This window comes from Teleopsis dalmanni, chromosome X (genome assembly GCF_002237135.1).
Source record: "Teleopsis dalmanni isolate 2A chromosome X, ASM223713v2, whole genome shotgun sequence".
Classification (NCBI taxonomy): domain Eukaryota; kingdom Metazoa; phylum Arthropoda; class Insecta; order Diptera; family Diopsidae; genus Teleopsis; species Teleopsis dalmanni.
Genome location: NC_051848.1, coordinates 87,557,073 through 87,575,794, shown reverse-complemented (window position 1 = coordinate 87,575,794; position 18,722 = coordinate 87,557,073). Strand labels below are relative to the sequence as shown.

Genomic DNA, 18,722 nt, shown 5'->3' with positions numbered 1-18,722 from the left:
TTCTAATATGATAATATTATTAAATTTTTTTTTATTTTATTGTTTTTTATCAATTACATTAATATTAATATTTAACAAAATCAAAAATTTTAAATATTTAACTTTTCTAAAGTTTTTATCTTTAGGAGAATTATCACCCCTTTTAGGATTTTTAACAAAATGATGAGTTATTCAATATGTAATCAATAATAATAGATTATTATTATTAATTTTTTTAATAACTTCATTAATAACTTTATTTTTTATCTTCGTTTAACTTATTCAGCATTTATAATAAATTTTTTTGAATCAAAAATTTCATATATAAATTTAATTTAAAATAAGTTTAATTTCATTTATATATTTATTTCATTTTTTCTAGATTTGATCTATTATTAGTTTCAATAATTTTTTACTTTTATTAAATAAAGGTTTTAAGTTTATAAAGCTAGTAGCCCTCAAAGCTGAAAATATGAAATAATTTTTAAGCCTTAGTATAAAATACACCGTTAGAATTGCAGTCTAAAATCATTTATTTGACTATAAAGCTAGTTTATTACTATAAAGCTAGTTCCCATTTGTTTTGATGTTTTGGACATCCAGAAGTTTATATTTTAATTCTTCCAGGATTTGGAATAATTTCTCATATTATATATATTTTAGTAGATTACTTAATATTTACACCATTTTTTAATAATTATACTAATCGAAATTTATTACATGGGCAAACAATTGAAATGGATTGAACTATTTTAGCTGTCATTATTCTATTGTTTATAACTTTTCCTTCTTTACGATTATTATATTTATTAGATGAAATTAATTAACCTTTAATTACACTAAAAACAATTGATCATCAATGATATTGATCATATGAATATTCTGATTTTATAAATATTGAATTTGATTGTTATATAATTCCAACAACATAATTAAATATTAATAATTTTCGATTATTAGATATTGATAATCGAGTTATTTTACCTATAAATTCTCAAATTCGAATTTTAGTAACTACTGCAGATGTAATTCACTCTTGAACTATTCCAGCTTTTTCATGAAACATTGACTGAACACCAGGTCATCTAAATCAAACTAATTTTTTTATAAATCGTCCTGGTTTATTTTATGGACAATGTTCTAAAATTTGTGGACCTAATCATAGATTTATACCTATTGTCATTGAAAATATTCCAACTATTTTCTTTATCTATCTATTCTAATTAATTAGATGACTGAAAGCAGATATTGGTCTCTTAAACCACTTTATAGTAAATTAACGATTACTTCTAATGAATAAATTAGTTAAATAAATAACATCAGTATGTCAAACTAAAATTATTAATAAGTTAATATTTTTTAATCCAACAAATAGCTCCCATTAACTGATTATGTTTATGTTTTTTAATTTTTTTTTTTTATATATTTATTATTTTTAATATAATAAAATATTATTTTTTATTACCCACTTCTTCTAAATCTTTAAGTTATAAATCAACAAAAAATATATTTAATTGAAAATGATAAAAAATCTATTTTCTGTTTTTGATCCTTCCTCAAGAATTGTGCATTTCTCCATTAATTGAATTGGAACTTTTTTAGGAATTATTACAATTCCTATAATTAATTGATTAATTCCTTCTCGTTATAACATTTTATGAAACAATATTTTATTAACTCTTCATAAAGAATTTAAAACATTATTAGCACCTACAGGTAAAAATGGGTCTTAATTAATTTTTATTACTTTATTTACAATAATTCTTTTTAATAATTTTATAAGATTATTTCCTTGTATTTTTAGAAGAAGTAATCATTTAACATTAACTTATCTTTATGTCTTCCATTATGAATTTCATTTATAATTTATGGTTGAATAAATCAAACACAACATATATTTGCTCATCTAGTTCTCCAAGGAACTCCAGCAATATTAATACCCTTCATAGTTTGCATTGAAACAATTAGAAATATTATTCGACCAGGAACTTTAGCAGTTCGATTATTTCCTAATATAATTGCTGGACATCTAGTATTAACTTTATTAGGTAATACAGGCCCTCTTTAACTTAATTCATTTTATCTATTCTATTATTTAGACAAATTTTATTATTATTATTAGAATCTGCTGTAGCCATCATTCAATCATATGTATTTGCTGTATTAAGAACACTTTACTTTAAAGAAGTAAATTAATGTCAACTCATTCAAATCATCCATTTCACTTAGTAGATTATAGTCCTTGACCTTTAACAGGAGCCATTAGTGCAATAACAATTGTTTCAGGAATAATTAATTGATTTCATCAATATAATATATTATTATTTATTTTAGGAAATATTATTATTATTATTACTGTCTATCAATGATGATGAGATGTATGTCGAAAAGGAACATATCAAGGTTTACATACATTTATAGTAACAACAGGTTTACGATGAGGAATAATTTCAATTATTTTATCTGAAATTTTATTTTTTATATCTTTTTTTGAGCTTTTTCGCATAGAAGTTGAATTAGTAGCTTTATGACCATCAATAAAAATGATCCCTTTTAATCCTTTTCAAATTACATTGTTAAATACTTCTATTTTATTAACCTCAGGAGTTACTGTTACATGAGCTCATCATAGAGTAATAGAAAATAATCATACACAAACATCTCAAGGTTTATTTTTCACTATTTTATTAGGAATTTATTTAACAATTTTACAAGCTTAGGGATACACTGATGCACCTTTTACAGTTGCCGATTCTATTTATGGATCAACATTTTTGATAGCAACAAGATTTCATGGAATTCATATTTTAATTGGAACAAATTTTTTATTAATATACTTAATTCGCCATTTAAATAATCATTTTTCTAATAATAACCATTTTGCATTTGAAGCTGCTGCTTGATACTGACATTTCGTCGTTATTGTTTGATTATTCTTTTACATTTCAATTTACTGATGAGGGGGTTAATTAACCTTACTATTTATCTAAATAATATAAAAAGCATGTATGACTTCCAATATCTTGTAAAGTCTATTAAATAATAGTTTAGATAATCTAATTACTAATATTTATAGCAATAATTATTATATTAATTTGTTCTATTGTGATATTTCTAGCATCAATTTTATCAAAAAAAAATACTTAATGATCGAGAAAAATATTCCCTTTTTGAATGTGGATTTGATCCAAGATCTTCTTCACGATTTCCATTTTCACTTCATTTTTTTGATTACAATTATTTTTTTAATCTTTGATGTTGAAATTGCTCTAATCTTACCTATAATTATAATTTTAAATATTTCTAACTTATTAATATGAAGAATAGCTTAAATTATTTTTATTATTATTTTATTAATAGGTGTATACCATGAATGAAATCAAGGAATACTAATTTTATCTAACTAAACTAAAATTAAATTAATTTAAGATTGTAGTTAAATTTAACATTTATTTTGCATTCAAAAAATATTACTTATGTAATCTATCTTAAAAGGAATATGAAGTGGTAAATCACATTTAGTTTCGACCTAAAATTAGGTAAATTTACCCTTATTCTTCCATATTTAATTGAAACGAAAATAGAGGTTTATTACTGTTAATAACAAAATTGAATAAAATTCCAATTAAAGAAATATGATGAACAAAAAAAATCTGCTAACTTTATTTTTTAATGGTTAAATTTCATTTAAATTTCTATATAATATTTATTAACTTAATAAAAAAATTACATTTTCATTGTAAAAATGAATATATTTTATTTAAAAATTACTAATTTTAATACATTAAATATTTAAAGATAAATTTATCTCCCTTACAACTTCAATGTAATACTCTAACTATATGTTATGTAGATATCAAATAACAAAAAATATTAATACAAAAGAAAAGTAAACTTATTAACATTATAATTAATCGATTATTTTGTAAAATTTAATTAAATTTTGAATAATTTAATAAATTTTTATATAAATAAAATCCACCAAAAAATTCAGATCAACCTTGATCAAATCTTTTATATAACTTTTTACCCAAAAATAAAAAATTATAAATTAATCCATATGTTACAATATTAGTTATAAATCTATATTAGGTATATAGAACCAAAAAAAAAGTTAAATAAAATAATTTTGTACAAATTTATTATAAAAATATAAAGAAATTTTTGAAATATAATATCCTGCAAATCCTCCTAAAATACAAACAATTAAAGTTAATGTTTTTAATATAAAAAGAAAACAAATTATTGAAGGTGTCATAAATAATAATCAATTTAAAATACCCCCTCCAATAATTCTTATAAATAATAATCCAAGTATTCCTTTTAGCATAATTCATCTATTATCTCTTACTATATTTAAACTAAAAAAATTAAAATTATCAACTAATGAATAATAAACTAAACGAATTGAATATCTAACTGTTAATCCTGTAGAAAAGAAAAGAAAAATAAATAAATTAATATAATTTAAAGATACAATTTCTAAAATTATATCCTTAGAATAAAACGCAACTAAAAAAGGTATACCGCACAAAGCTAAATTTGCAACATTGAAACACCTACATGTAAAAGGTATATAACTTCTTAAACCTCCTATCAAACGAATATCTTGTAAATTATTTATATTTTGAATTATAGTTCCGGCACATATAAATAATAATGCTTTAAATAAAGGATGAGTTAACAAATGAAACAAAGCTAATTTATAAAATACTATTGACAAAATTGTCAGTTTAATAATGACAATTGACATGCCACAAGAGTAGATGAATGAACTAATGCTGAAACAGGAGTTGGAGCTGCTATTGCAGCAGGTAACCAAGCTCAAAATGGAATTTGAGCACTTTTCGTCATTGCGGCTAATATAATTAATATCCCAATAATTAGTATACTTATATCCAAAATATTGAGTTTTAATAAAAAAATATAATCTTATGACCCACAATTGAATATTTAAGCAATACTTACTTACTTATGTGGCCATAACAACCCGTTACCGAGTTTCGGCCTGACGCAGCATGTCTCCCCAGGCGCCTCTGCTGCGTGCGCGCCTTCTCCAGTCTCGTATATCAAGTCCAGTTAGTGCTCCCTCAACTTGATCACTCTACCGGAGACACGGTCTACCTCTACGTCTTCTTCCGCCGACTACTGCTTCAAACACCTTTTTCGCCGGAGCGTCTAAACTTCAAGCAATAGCCAGTAATAAATCAACATATCCAATTCGATTTGATAAAACCGCTAATATTCCTGCATTATAAGATTTTACATTTTGAAAATAAATAACCAATAAATAAGAAACTAATCCTAAACTATCTCACCGTAATAAAATTCTAATTAAATTTGGTGAAATAATTAAAAATATCATTCATCTAACAAATAATAAGACTAACAAAATAAATCGATTAATATTTATATTCCCTAATATATATTCTTTTCTACAATAGATGACTAAAGAAGAAATTAGTAAAACAAATGATATAAAAATTAATCTCATTTAAGCAAATAAAAAAGTTTTGACAATTCTAATTCTATTGAATAATCTTGATTAATGAATAATAAACCTAATAAAAAAGAAAGAACTCTTAAAATAATTAACAATCAAAATTTTATTCTACATAAAGATAAAATAAATTTTTCTCAATTTAAACTAAAATTTTATATTTTAGGCACCACAAATCAACGTTTTGGTTAAACTATTTAAATATAATCAATAAAAAATTATTTTACTTTTTATAATTAATAAATTTAAAGGAACTCAATATAACAACAATAATAAAAATTCCCGAATATTATTTATCTTAAAAGAAAAAATAAATAATAAAATAAAAATAATAATAATAAGAATAAATTTTTCCATGATCTCTATAAGAATATAAATATAAAGTATATGCAGCTCTAAAGAAAGACAAAAAAGATAAGCTAATTATTGAATATTTCCCCTAATAAATTTAATGTAGGAGGAGCAACTATATTCCCAGATCTCAATAAATACCATCATAAAATTAAGGAAGGTATAAAATTTAATAACCCTTTATTAATTAATATTCTCCGTCTAATAGTTCATATCTAATATTAGCTAAACAAACTAAACCCGAAGAACATAAACCATGACCAATTATTAATCTATACCACCCCACATATTCCTCAATTACTCACATTTATGATTCCAGCTAAAACAATTCCTATATGAGCAACAGAGGAATAAGCAATTAATGATTTTAAACCAACTTGTCGTATACAATTTAATCTAACTAAAATACCCCCAACTAAAGAAATTCTAATAAAAATAAAAAAAATAATTAAATTTTAAACAAACAAATGAGATAAAAGAAAATACTCGTAAAAAACCATATCCTCCTAATTTTAATATATTTGCAGCTAAAATGATTGAATCAGAAATTGGAGCTTCAACATGAGCTTTAGGTAATCATAAATGAACAATTAAAACATAGGCATTTTAACAAAAAAAGCTAAAATTATAGAAAAGTATAATAATTCATAATTAAATATATGTATAGTTATTTAAAAAATAAAAATATGAATTTCTTAATTTTTCATACATAGAAAAAATTCCTATTAATATAGGTAAGGATACAAATAAAGCATAAAAAAATAAATAAATTCCAGCTTGTAAACGCTTAGGTTGATACCCCCATCCTAAAATTAATAATAAAGTTGGAATTAATCTACCTTCAAAAAATAAATAAAAAGCAAAAATATTTATATTAGAAAGAGTTAAAATTAAAAAAAATTTATTAATTTTTTCTCTTGCTATTAATATTAATGCACAAATTCAAAATCTTAATAAAATCAATCCATAAGAAATTATATCACATCATAAAAAACAAGAAATACTTGCGAAATAAATACGATAAATATTAAATAAAATTAATAAAAATATAATTAAAAATAATATATTTTGAACCATTCAAAATATATTATTAAAAAACAAAAAGAAATTAAAAATAAAACAAAAAAAAAAATTTAATATTATAAAATTCTAAATGATTGAATATAATCATTTCCATGAGTCCGAATTATAGAAACCAAAATAGAAATCCCTAAAGCCCCTTCACGTACTCTAAATGTTGAATATATTATTATAAAATAATTTCTATAATCTATTATATTTATATAACTATATAAAAAAAAATTAATTATTAAAATAATAAATTCTAAACTTAATAATATAGATAATAAATGTTTCCGATTAGAAATTCGATTAGAAATAGAAAAATTTCTTATTAATACTATTATACAACAAAATAATCAAAAATAAATGATCACTTTTTAAGTTTTAATAGTTTAACAAAAACATTGGTCTTGTAATTCACAAAAATAAGATTAATCTTTTAAAACTCTCAAGAAAAAAGAAATTCTTTATCATAAAAATTCCCAAAATTTATATTTTATTTAAGGTATTTCTTGAAATTTTTCGTCTATTATTATTAACTTTAATATTAATTTCAAGTATTATGCTCTTATTTTTAAATCATCCATTATCAATAGGTTTAATATTATTAATTCAGACAATTTTAATTTCAATTATTTCAGGATTAATTTCAAAAACATTTTGATTTGGTTATATTTCATTTTTAATTTTTTTAGGAGGAATAATAGTTTTATTTATTTATATGTCACGGTAATTGCTTCAAATGAGATATTTTCATTTTCAATTAATTTCATTAATTATAAGAATTTTATTTTTATGGATTTTTATATATTAACTTATATATTTTATATATTTTATTAACTTGAATTGAAGCTCGAACCGTTGAAGAACCTTATGTTATAATTGGACATATTTTAACAATTATTTATTTTTTATACATTTTAATTAATTCCTTAATTAATAGATGATGAGATAATATATTAAACTAAAATTTAAGTTAATGAGCTTGAAATAAGCATATATTTTGAAAATATAAGATAGAATTAAAATTTTCTATTAACTTTACTAAAAATAATTCATATAAATAAATATATTTTTAACCCAATTATAAATTATAAAAAATTTAATGAATATGGCAAATAACATTTTCATGATAAATATATTAATTTATCATATCGAAACCGAGGCAGAGTTCCTCGAACCCAAATAAATAAAAATGAAATACCATAAATACTAATTGAAAAAAAAATAATAAAATAAATAAATTACACCCTAAAAACATTACACAAAATAACATTCTTATTAATAAAATACTTGCATATTTAGCTAAAAGAATTAATGCAAACCCTCCTCTTCTATATTCTACATTAAATCCAGACACTAATTCAGATTCTCCTTCTGCAAAATCAAATGGAGTACAGTTAATTTCAGCTAAACAAATTCTTAATCAAATAAAATCTGTAGGAAATAAAAAAAACAAAAAACCACATATACATATACCACATATTGAAATTTAATAAAATCAATTATATTATATCCTCCAATTACAAAAATAAAAGATAACAAAATTAAAGCTAATCTCACTTCATAAGAAATAGTTTGACCAACAGCTTTTAAGCCTCCAAATAATGAGTAATTAGAATTTCTTGATCAACCTGCAATTATTACAGTATAAAATCCTATTCTTGTATTTCTTAAAAAAAATAATAAACTTAAATTAAATCTATTAAATTTTCTTAATATAGGTATACATATTCACACTAATAAAAATGAAAATAATGAAAAAATAAGAGCATAATAATAAGAAATATAATTTGATATTAATGGATAAGTTTGTTCCTTAGCAAATAATTTAATTGCATCACTAAAAGGTTGAATTATTTCAATAAATCCAACTGTATTTGGACCTTTACGAATTTGAATATATCCTAAAACTTAACACTCTAATAAAGTCTAAAAAGCTACACCCACTAAAACACAAATAATTAATAATAAACTTCTTAATAAAGATAAAAAAAAAATTCATTTAAAAACAAGGAATATTTACAATTTTTAAATTATATAAATAAATTCTAAATTTATTGCACTAATCTCCCAAAATAGTAATTAAATTAATTCATTAAATAAATTTCTTAAAAATAAATATTAATTCCCTTCGTACTAAAACATTTTGTTTATCAAAAATAGAAACCAACCTGGCTTATACCGGTTTGAACTCAGATCATGTAAGAATAAAAAGTCGAACAGACTTAATATTTAAACTTATACATTTAAATATGAATCTTAATCCAACATCGAGGTCGCAAACTTTTTTATCGATAAGAACTCTTTGCTTTTATCCCTAATGTAACTCAATTTTTTAATCACTAATAATGGATCACTTAATCATAAATAAATGATAAAAATTATAAAAAGTTATTTAAATTTTAATATCACCCCAATAAAATTAATTAATAAATTTATAATAAAAAAAATCAAAATAAATCAAAAACTATTTAATAATCAAGATTTATAGGGTCTTCTCGTCTTTTGAATATATTTTAGGTTTTTAAATAAAAAATAAAACTCTATTAAAATTTTAAATAAAACAGTCTATATCTCGTCTAACCATTCATTCCAGCCTTCAATTAAAAGACTAATGATTATGCTACCTTTGCACAGTTAATATACTGCGGCCTTTTAAATTTTTCAATTTTCAGGTTAAACTTTAAATAAAATACAAAAAGAGATGTTTCTGGTTAACAGGCGAATATAAGATTTGACGAATTCTTTTCAAATTTTAATATTTAAACATACTAATATACTAATTTTATCATTATTATTTAATAAATTAAATCATAAATAAAACTTTAATATATACTTAAAATATAATAAATATTTGGTATTAAAAAATAAATTATAAAAAATTTTTTAATAATTGCTAATTCTAAGAATACAATTAATTAAAATACAAAAAATTTATATTAATTTATTTTATAGCTTATCCCATTCAATATTAAATTAATTATTTACATAAATAAATTAAATAATAATTAATTCTAAATTAAATTTATTTCTTAAAAAACTAGATACCATATAAAACGAAAAACATTTCATTTCTAAATATTTATTAAAAATAATATTATTACATCAACTTTTATAAATTTTTAACTAAATTTTTATAAATTTTAAATAAATACACAAGGCACAATAATTAAAATTTTCTTTTGACACAAAAATTTTTCAACATATTTTAATTTTATTCTTCAATATTAATTCACTATAATAAAAAATACTTTTTTAATAAGTTCTGCTAAAAATTATAAATTTATAATTATTTTTAATATTTAATTTTTAAGAATAAAGTAATTAATAAATAAATTTAGATCAATTCATAATGATTTACACAAAAATCCTTCCAATGTAAATGAAATACTTTATTAACTAAGCTTTAAATTGTCATTCTAGATACACTTTCCAGTACATCTACTATGTTACGACTTATCTTATTTTAAAATAAGAGCGACGGCCGATATGTACATATTTTAGAGGTAAAATCAATTTATTTGTCTTTATAAATTAACTTCCAATTCCACTTTTAATTAATTTTTCATATTAATATTCATATAAATACTATTAATGTAACTCATCTCTACTTAAATATAAGCTGAAATAAAATTTATCTATAAATTTAAGAAAATTATTACTCTTTTAAAATATTCTGATAACGATAGATTACAGTATATGAACCGATTGCAAATTTAAGTAAGGTTCAACGTGGATTATCAATTATAGGACAAGCTCCTTTGAATAGACTAAACTACCGCCAAATTTTTTAATTTTCAAGAACATAACTATTACTACTTAAAAACCTAAATTCTACATTTTTAATAATAGGGTATCTAATCCTAGTTTATATCAAACATTTTTTAGCTTCAATTAAATTTAAATAAATTTTTAATTAACTTATAATTTCACCTAATAAATTAATTTTAAATTTAACATAAATAATTTCGTTAATTTTAAAATAAAACATTTATATTATTTGTTTAACCGCAACTGCTGGCACAAATTTTGTTAATATTATAATTATAACTAATTCCTAATTTCTTAAATTATTAATATCAATTACTACGATTAAGTAAATTTAAAAAATTTCTTATATTAATTTAAAACCACACAAAAATTTATATGTAAAATTAATTTTAAACAATCTTATAAGCTAAAATAAAACTTTATAATAATTGCCAAAAATTTTATATATATCATAAGTTTATTAATTTATTTTCGTAAAATAATAAAATTTAATATAAATATATAAATTAAATAATTTATTTTTGATCCATATAAATAATTCTTTCTTCAAACATTTTCGCCCCTTTAATAATAATTTACCATAAATTTATATATATCATAAATTTATTATTTAATTTATGTAGAAAAATAAAATTTAATGTAAATATATAAATTAAATAATTTATTTTTAATCCATAAAAATAATTCTTTCTTGTCACATTTTCAATTTAATATTTTATTGATAAATATGTTTGTATTAAATTATATTTTTAATTTCAATAACAACTATACTAACCTAGTATTAATAAATATCTATATTAAAATAAATATTTAATTTATTTGATTAATAACTATCTATTAACTTAGATTTCCAAAATTTTTAAATTAAGAAATCGGTAAGGATTTGTAAATTTTATCAATTATGTTTTATCTAATATTCCATTCAAACATATTGCTAATTATATAAATAACTTATTAACCCTATTTAATGAAATAATTTATATATAAATTCCACCCTTACATATTAATATATATATAATATTTAAATATTATGGAATATTTATTGTTTTAAATTATGAAATTTATAATAATATATAATTATTCTATTTATATAAATATAATAATTTAATATATAGTTATATATATTGGAAAAAATTAATTATCTATAATTTATTCTGTAAAATATAAATACATTTTCAAAATTGAAAAAATTAAAAATTTAATAATATTTATTAATTTAAAAAAAATATTTTTTTTTTAAATATATTAAAATTTTTAAATTATATCAAATTAACATTTTAAAAATATTAATATTTATTTTAATAATAAATAAATTAATTTTTAAATAATTTCTTTTAATCAAAAATTTATTTATATAATATTATTTTAAGACTAAATTTCATTTCCATTTAAAAATAATATTATTTTTAATAAATTTATAATAAATGAAACATTAAATTTTTTAAATATATTAAAAATCTAATTATATTACTAAAAAATAAAACAATAATATGTTTATATATATTATAATTAAAGGATTACTTTGATAGAGTAAATGATATGGTTTATCATATTCATTCATTTAATTGTATTTAATCGAATTAAACTATTCCTGAAAGAATCAAAATCTTTTGTGCTTCTACCACTAAAATATATTTTAAATGAAATTAATAAAAAGGTAAGCTAATTAAGCTAATGGTTCATACCCAATTTATAAAAGTTTTAATCCTTTTCTTTTTAATTTTTATATATTCATCTAAAACTTTATTTTTTTATTATAATTCTAGGAACAATAATTATTATATCTCCAAATTCATGATTAACAGCATGAATAGGATTAGAAATTAATTTATTATCATTTATTCCTTTAATTAATAATAAAAATAATTTATTATCATCTGAAGCTTCTATAAAATATTTTTTAATTCAAGCATTCAGATCAATCATTCTATTATTTTCAATTATTATAATTCTTAAAAATAATATAATGAATGAGCCCTTAGAAAAAAATTATTTAATAATTTTTTATTTTTTATTAACAAAAATAGCACCAGCTTCTTTCCATTCTTGATTTCCTAAAGTATCAGAAAGATTATCATGAATAATTTAAATTATTCTAATAACTTGACAAAAACTTGTCCCTTTAAGTTTAACTTCTTATATTAGAAATCATTTTTTAATAAGAACAAGAATTATTGTATCTGCTATTATTGGAGCTATTGGGGGTCTAAATCAGACTTCTCTACAATAATTAATAGTTTTCTCCTCTATTAACCATATTAGATGAATATTAATTTCAATTTATTCTAATATGATAATATTATTAAATTTTTTTTTATTTTATTGTTTTTTATCAATTACATTAATATTAATATTTAACAAAATCAAAAATTTTAAATATTTAACTTTTCTAAAGTTTTTATCTTTAGGAGAATTATCACCCCTTTTAGGATTTTTAACAAAATGATGAGTTATTCAATATGTAATCAATAATAATAGATTATTATTATTAATTTTTTTAATAACTTCATTAATAACTTTATTTTTTATCTTCGTTTAACTTATTCAGCATTTATAATAAATTTTTTTGAATCAAAAATTTCATATATAAATTTAATTTAAAATAAGTTTAATTTCATTTATATATTTATTTCATTTTTTCTAGATTTGATCTATTATTAGTTTCAATAATTTTTTACTTTTATTAAATAAAGGTTTTAAGTTTATAAAGCTAGTAGCCCTCAAAGCTGAAAATATGAAATAATTTTTAAGCCTTAGTATAAAATACACCGTTAGAATTGCAGTCTAAAATCATTTATTTGACTATAAAGCTAGTTTATTACTATAAAGCTAGTTCCCATTTGTTTTGATGTTTTGGACATCCAGAAGTTTATATTTTAATTCTTCCAGGATTTGGAATAATTTCTCATATTATATATATTTTAGTAGATTACTTAATATTTACACCATTTTTTAATAATTATACTAATCGAAATTTATTACATGGGCAAACAATTGAAATGGATTGAACTATTTTAGCTGTCATTATTCTATTGTTTATAACTTTTCCTTCTTTACGATTATTATATTTATTAGATGAAATTAATTAACCTTTAATTACACTAAAAACAATTGATCATCAATGATATTGATCATATGAATATTCTGATTTTATAAATATTGAATTTGATTGTTATATAATTCCAACAACATAATTAAATATTAATAATTTTCGATTATTAGATATTGATAATCGAGTTATTTTACCTATAAATTCTCAAATTCGAATTTTAGTAACTACTGCAGATGTAATTCACTCTTGAACTATTCCAGCTTTTTCATGAAACATTGACTGAACACCAGGTCATCTAAATCAAACTAATTTTTTTATAAATCGTCCTGGTTTATTTTATGGACAATGTTCTAAAATTTGTGGACCTAATCATAGATTTATACCTATTGTCATTGAAAATATTCCAACTATTTTCTTTATCTATCTATTCTAATTAATTAGATGACTGAAAACAGGTATTGGTCTCTTAAACCACTTTATAGTAAATTAACGATTACTTCTAATGAATAAATTAGTTAAATAAATAACATCAGTATGTCAAACTAAAATTATTAATAAGTTAATATTTTTTAATCCAACAAATAGCTCCCATTAACTGATTATGTTTATGTTTTTTAATTTTTTTTTTTTATATATTTATTATTTTTAATATAATAAAATATTATTTTTTATTACCCACTTCTTCTAAATCTTTAAGTTATAAATCAACAAAAAATATATTTAATTGAAAATGATAAAAAATCTATTTTCTGTTTTTGATCCTTCCTCAAGAATTGTGCATTTCTCCATTAATTGAATTGGAACTTTTTTAGGAATTATTACAATTCCTATAATTAATTGATTAATTCCTTCTCGTTATAACATTTTATGAAACAATATTTTATTAACTCTTCATAAAGAATTTAAAACATTATTAGCACCTACAGGTAAAAATGGGTCTTAATTAATTTTTATTACTTTATTTACAATAATTCTTTTTAATAATTTTATAAGATTATTTCCTTGTATTTTTAGAAGAAGTAATCATTTAACATTAACTTATCTTTATGTCTTCCATTATGAATTTCATTTATAATTTATGGTTGAATAAATCAAACACAACATATATTTGCTCATCTAGTTCTCCAAGGAACTCCAGCAATATTAATACCCTTCATAGTTTGCATTGAAACAATTAGAAATATTATTCGACCAGGAACTTTAGCAGTTCGATTATTTCCTAATATAATTGCTGGACATCTAGTATTAACTTTATTAGGTAATACAGGCCCTCTTTAACTTAATTCATTTTATCTATTCTATTATTTAGACAAATTTTATTATTATTATTAGAATCTGCTGTAGCCATCATTCAATCATATGTATTTGCTGTATTAAGAACACTTTACTTTAAAGAAGTAAATTAATGTCAACTCATTCAAATCATCCATTTCACTTAGTAGATTATAGTCCTTGACCTTTAACAGGAGCCATTAGTGCAATAACAATTGTTTCAGGAATAATTAATTGATTTCATCAATATAATATATTATTATTTATTTTAGGAAATATTATTATTATTATTACTGTCTATCAATGATGATGAGATGTATGTCGAAAAGGAACATATCAAGGTTTACATACATTTATAGTAACAACAGGTTTACGATGAGGAATAATTTCAATTATTTTATCTGAAATTTTATTTTTTATATCTTTTTTTGAGCTTTTTCGCATAGAAGTTGAATTAGTAGCTTTATGACCATCAATAAAAATGATCCCTTTTAATCCTTTTCAAATTACATTGTTAAATACTTCTATTTTATTAACCTCAGGAGTTACTGTTACATGAGCTCATCATAGAGTAATAGAAAATAATCATACACAAACATCTCAAGGTTTATTTTTCACTATTTTATTAGGAATTTATTTAACAATTTTACAAGCTTAGGGATACACTGATGCACCTTTTACAGTTGCCGATTCTATTTATGGATCAACATTTTTGATAGCAACAAGATTTCATGGAATTCATATTTTAATTGGAACAAATTTTTTATTAATATACTTAATTCGCCATTTAAATAATCATTTTTCTAATAATAACCATTTTGCATTTGAAGCTGCTGCTTGATACTGACATTTCGTCGTTATTGTTTGATTATTCTTTTACATTTCAATTTACTGATGAGGGGGTTAATTAACCTTACTATTTATCTAAATAATATAAAAAGCATGTATGACTTCCAATATCTTGTAAAGTCTATTAAATAATAGTTTAGATAATCTAATTACTAATATTTATAGCAATAATTATTATATTAATTTGTTCTATTGTGATATTTCTAGCATCAATTTTATCAAAAAAAATACTTAATGATCGAGAAAAATATTCCCCTTTTGAATGTGGATTTGATCCAAAATCTTCTTCACGATTTCCATTTTCACTTCATTTTTTTGATTACAATTATTTTTTTAATCTTTGATGTTGAAATTGCTCTAATCTTACCTATGATTATAATGTTAAATATTTCTAACTTATTAATATGAAGAATAGCTTAAATTATTTTTATTATTATTTTATTAATAGCTGTATACCATGAATGAAATCAAGGAATACTAATTTTATCTAACTAAACTAAAATTAAATTAATTTAAGATTGTAGTTAAATTTAACATTTGATTTGCATTCAAAAAATATTACTTATGTAATCTATCTTAAAAGGAATATGAAGTGGTAAATCACATTTAGTTTCGACCTAAAATTAGGTAAATTTACCCTTATTCTTCCATATTTAATTGAAACCAAAATAGAGGTTTATTACTGTTAATAACAAAATTGAATAAAATTCCAATTAAAGAAATATGATGAACAAAAAAAATCTGCTAACTTTATTTTTTAATGGTTAAATTTCATTTAAATTTCTATATAATATTTATTAACTTAATAAAAACATTACATTTTCATTGTAAAAATGAATATATTTTATTTAAAAATTACTAATTTTAATACATTAAATATTTAAAGATAAATTTATCTCCCTTACAACTTCAACGTAATACTCTAACTATATGTTATGTAGATATCAAATAACAAAAAATATTAATACAAAAGAAAAGTAAACTTATTAACATTATAATTAATCGATTATTTTGTAAAATTTAATTAAATTTTGAATAATTTAATAAATTTTTATATAAATAAAATCCACCAAAAAATTCAGATCAACCTTGATCAAATCTTTTATATAACTTTTTACCCAAAAATAAAAAATTATAAATTAATCCATATGTTACAATATTAGTTATAAATCTATATTAGGTATATAGAACCAAAAAAAAAGTTAAATAAAATAATTTTGTACAGATTTATTATAAAAATATAAAGAAATTTTTGAAATATAATATCCTACAAATCCTCCTAAAATACAAACAATTAAAGTTAATGTTTTTAATATAAAAAGAAAACAAATTATTGAAGGTGTCATAAATAATAATCAATTTAAAATACCCCCTCCAATAATTCTTATAAATAATAATCCAAGTATTCCTTTTAGCATAATTCATCTATTATCTCTTACTATATTTAAACTAAAAAAATTAAAATTACCAACTAATGAATAATAAACTAAACGAATTGAATATCTAACTGTTAATCCTGTAGAAAAGAAAAGAAAAATAAATAAATTAATATAATTTAAAGATACAATTTCTAAAATTATATCCTTAGAATAAAACGCAGCTAAAAAAGGTATACCGCACAAAGCTAAATTTGCAACATTGAAACACCTACATGTAAAAGGTATATAACTTCTTAAACCTCCTATCAAACGAATATCTTGTAAATTATTTATATTTTGAATTATAGTTCCGGCACATATAAATAATAATGCTTTAAATAAAGGATGAGTTAACAAATGAAAAAAAGCTAATTAATAAAACCCTATTGACAAAATTGTCAGTTTAATAATGACAATTGACATGCCACAAGAGTAGATGAATGAACTAATGCTGAAACAGGAGTTGGAGCTGCTATTGCAGCAGGTAACCAAGCTCAAAATGGAATTTGAGCACTTTTCGTCATTGCGGCTAATATAATTAATATCCCAATAATTAGTATACTTATATCCAAAATATTAAGTTTTAATAAAAAAATATAATCTCATGACCCACAATTGAATATTCAAGCAATAGCCAGTAATAAATCAACATATCCAATTCGATTTGATAAAACCGCTAATATCCCTGCATTATAAGATTTTACATTTTGAAAATAAATAACCAATAAATAAGAAACTAATCCTAAACTATCTCACCGTAATAAAATTCTAATTAAATTTGGTGAAATAATTAAAAATATCATTCATCTAACAAATAATAAGACTAACAAAATAAATCGATTAATATTTATATTCCCTAATATATATTCTTTTCTACAATAGATTACTAAAGAAGAAATTAGTAAAACAAATGATATAAAAATTAATATCATTTAAGCAAATAAAAAAGTTTTGACAATTCTAAGATTCTATAATCTTGATTAATGAATAATAAACCTAATAAAAAAGAAAGAACTCTTAAAATAATTAACAATCAAAATTTTATTCTACATAAAGATAAAATAAATTTTTCTCAATTTAAACTAAAATTTTATATTTTAGACACCACAAATCAACGTTTTGGTTAAACTATTTAAATATAATCAATAAAAAATTATTTTACTTTTTATAATTAATAAATTTAAAGGAACTCAATATAACAACAATAATAAAAATTCCCGAATATTATTTATCTTAAAAGAAAAAATAAATAATAAAATAAAAATAATAATAATAAGAATAAATTTTTCCATGATCTCTATAAGAATATAAATATAAAGTATATGCAGCTCTAAAGAAAGACAAAAAAGATAAGCTAATTATTGAATATTTCCCCTAATAAATTTAATGTAGGAGGAGCAACTATATTCCCAGATCTCAATAAATACCATCATAAAATTAAGGAAGGTATAAAATTTAATAACCC

At 20.3% G+C, this 18,722-nt stretch overlaps 2 pseudogenes; both read right to left on the bottom strand.

Moving 5' to 3' along the window:
• Positions 1-3,974: 3,974 nt before the first annotated feature.
• Positions 3,975-5,601, bottom strand: LOC119687591 (annotated as a pseudogene).
• Positions 5,602-17,065: 11,464 nt separating this feature from the next.
• Positions 17,066-17,680, bottom strand: LOC119687592 (annotated as a pseudogene).
• Between the last annotated feature and the right edge of the window lie 1,042 nt (positions 17,681-18,722).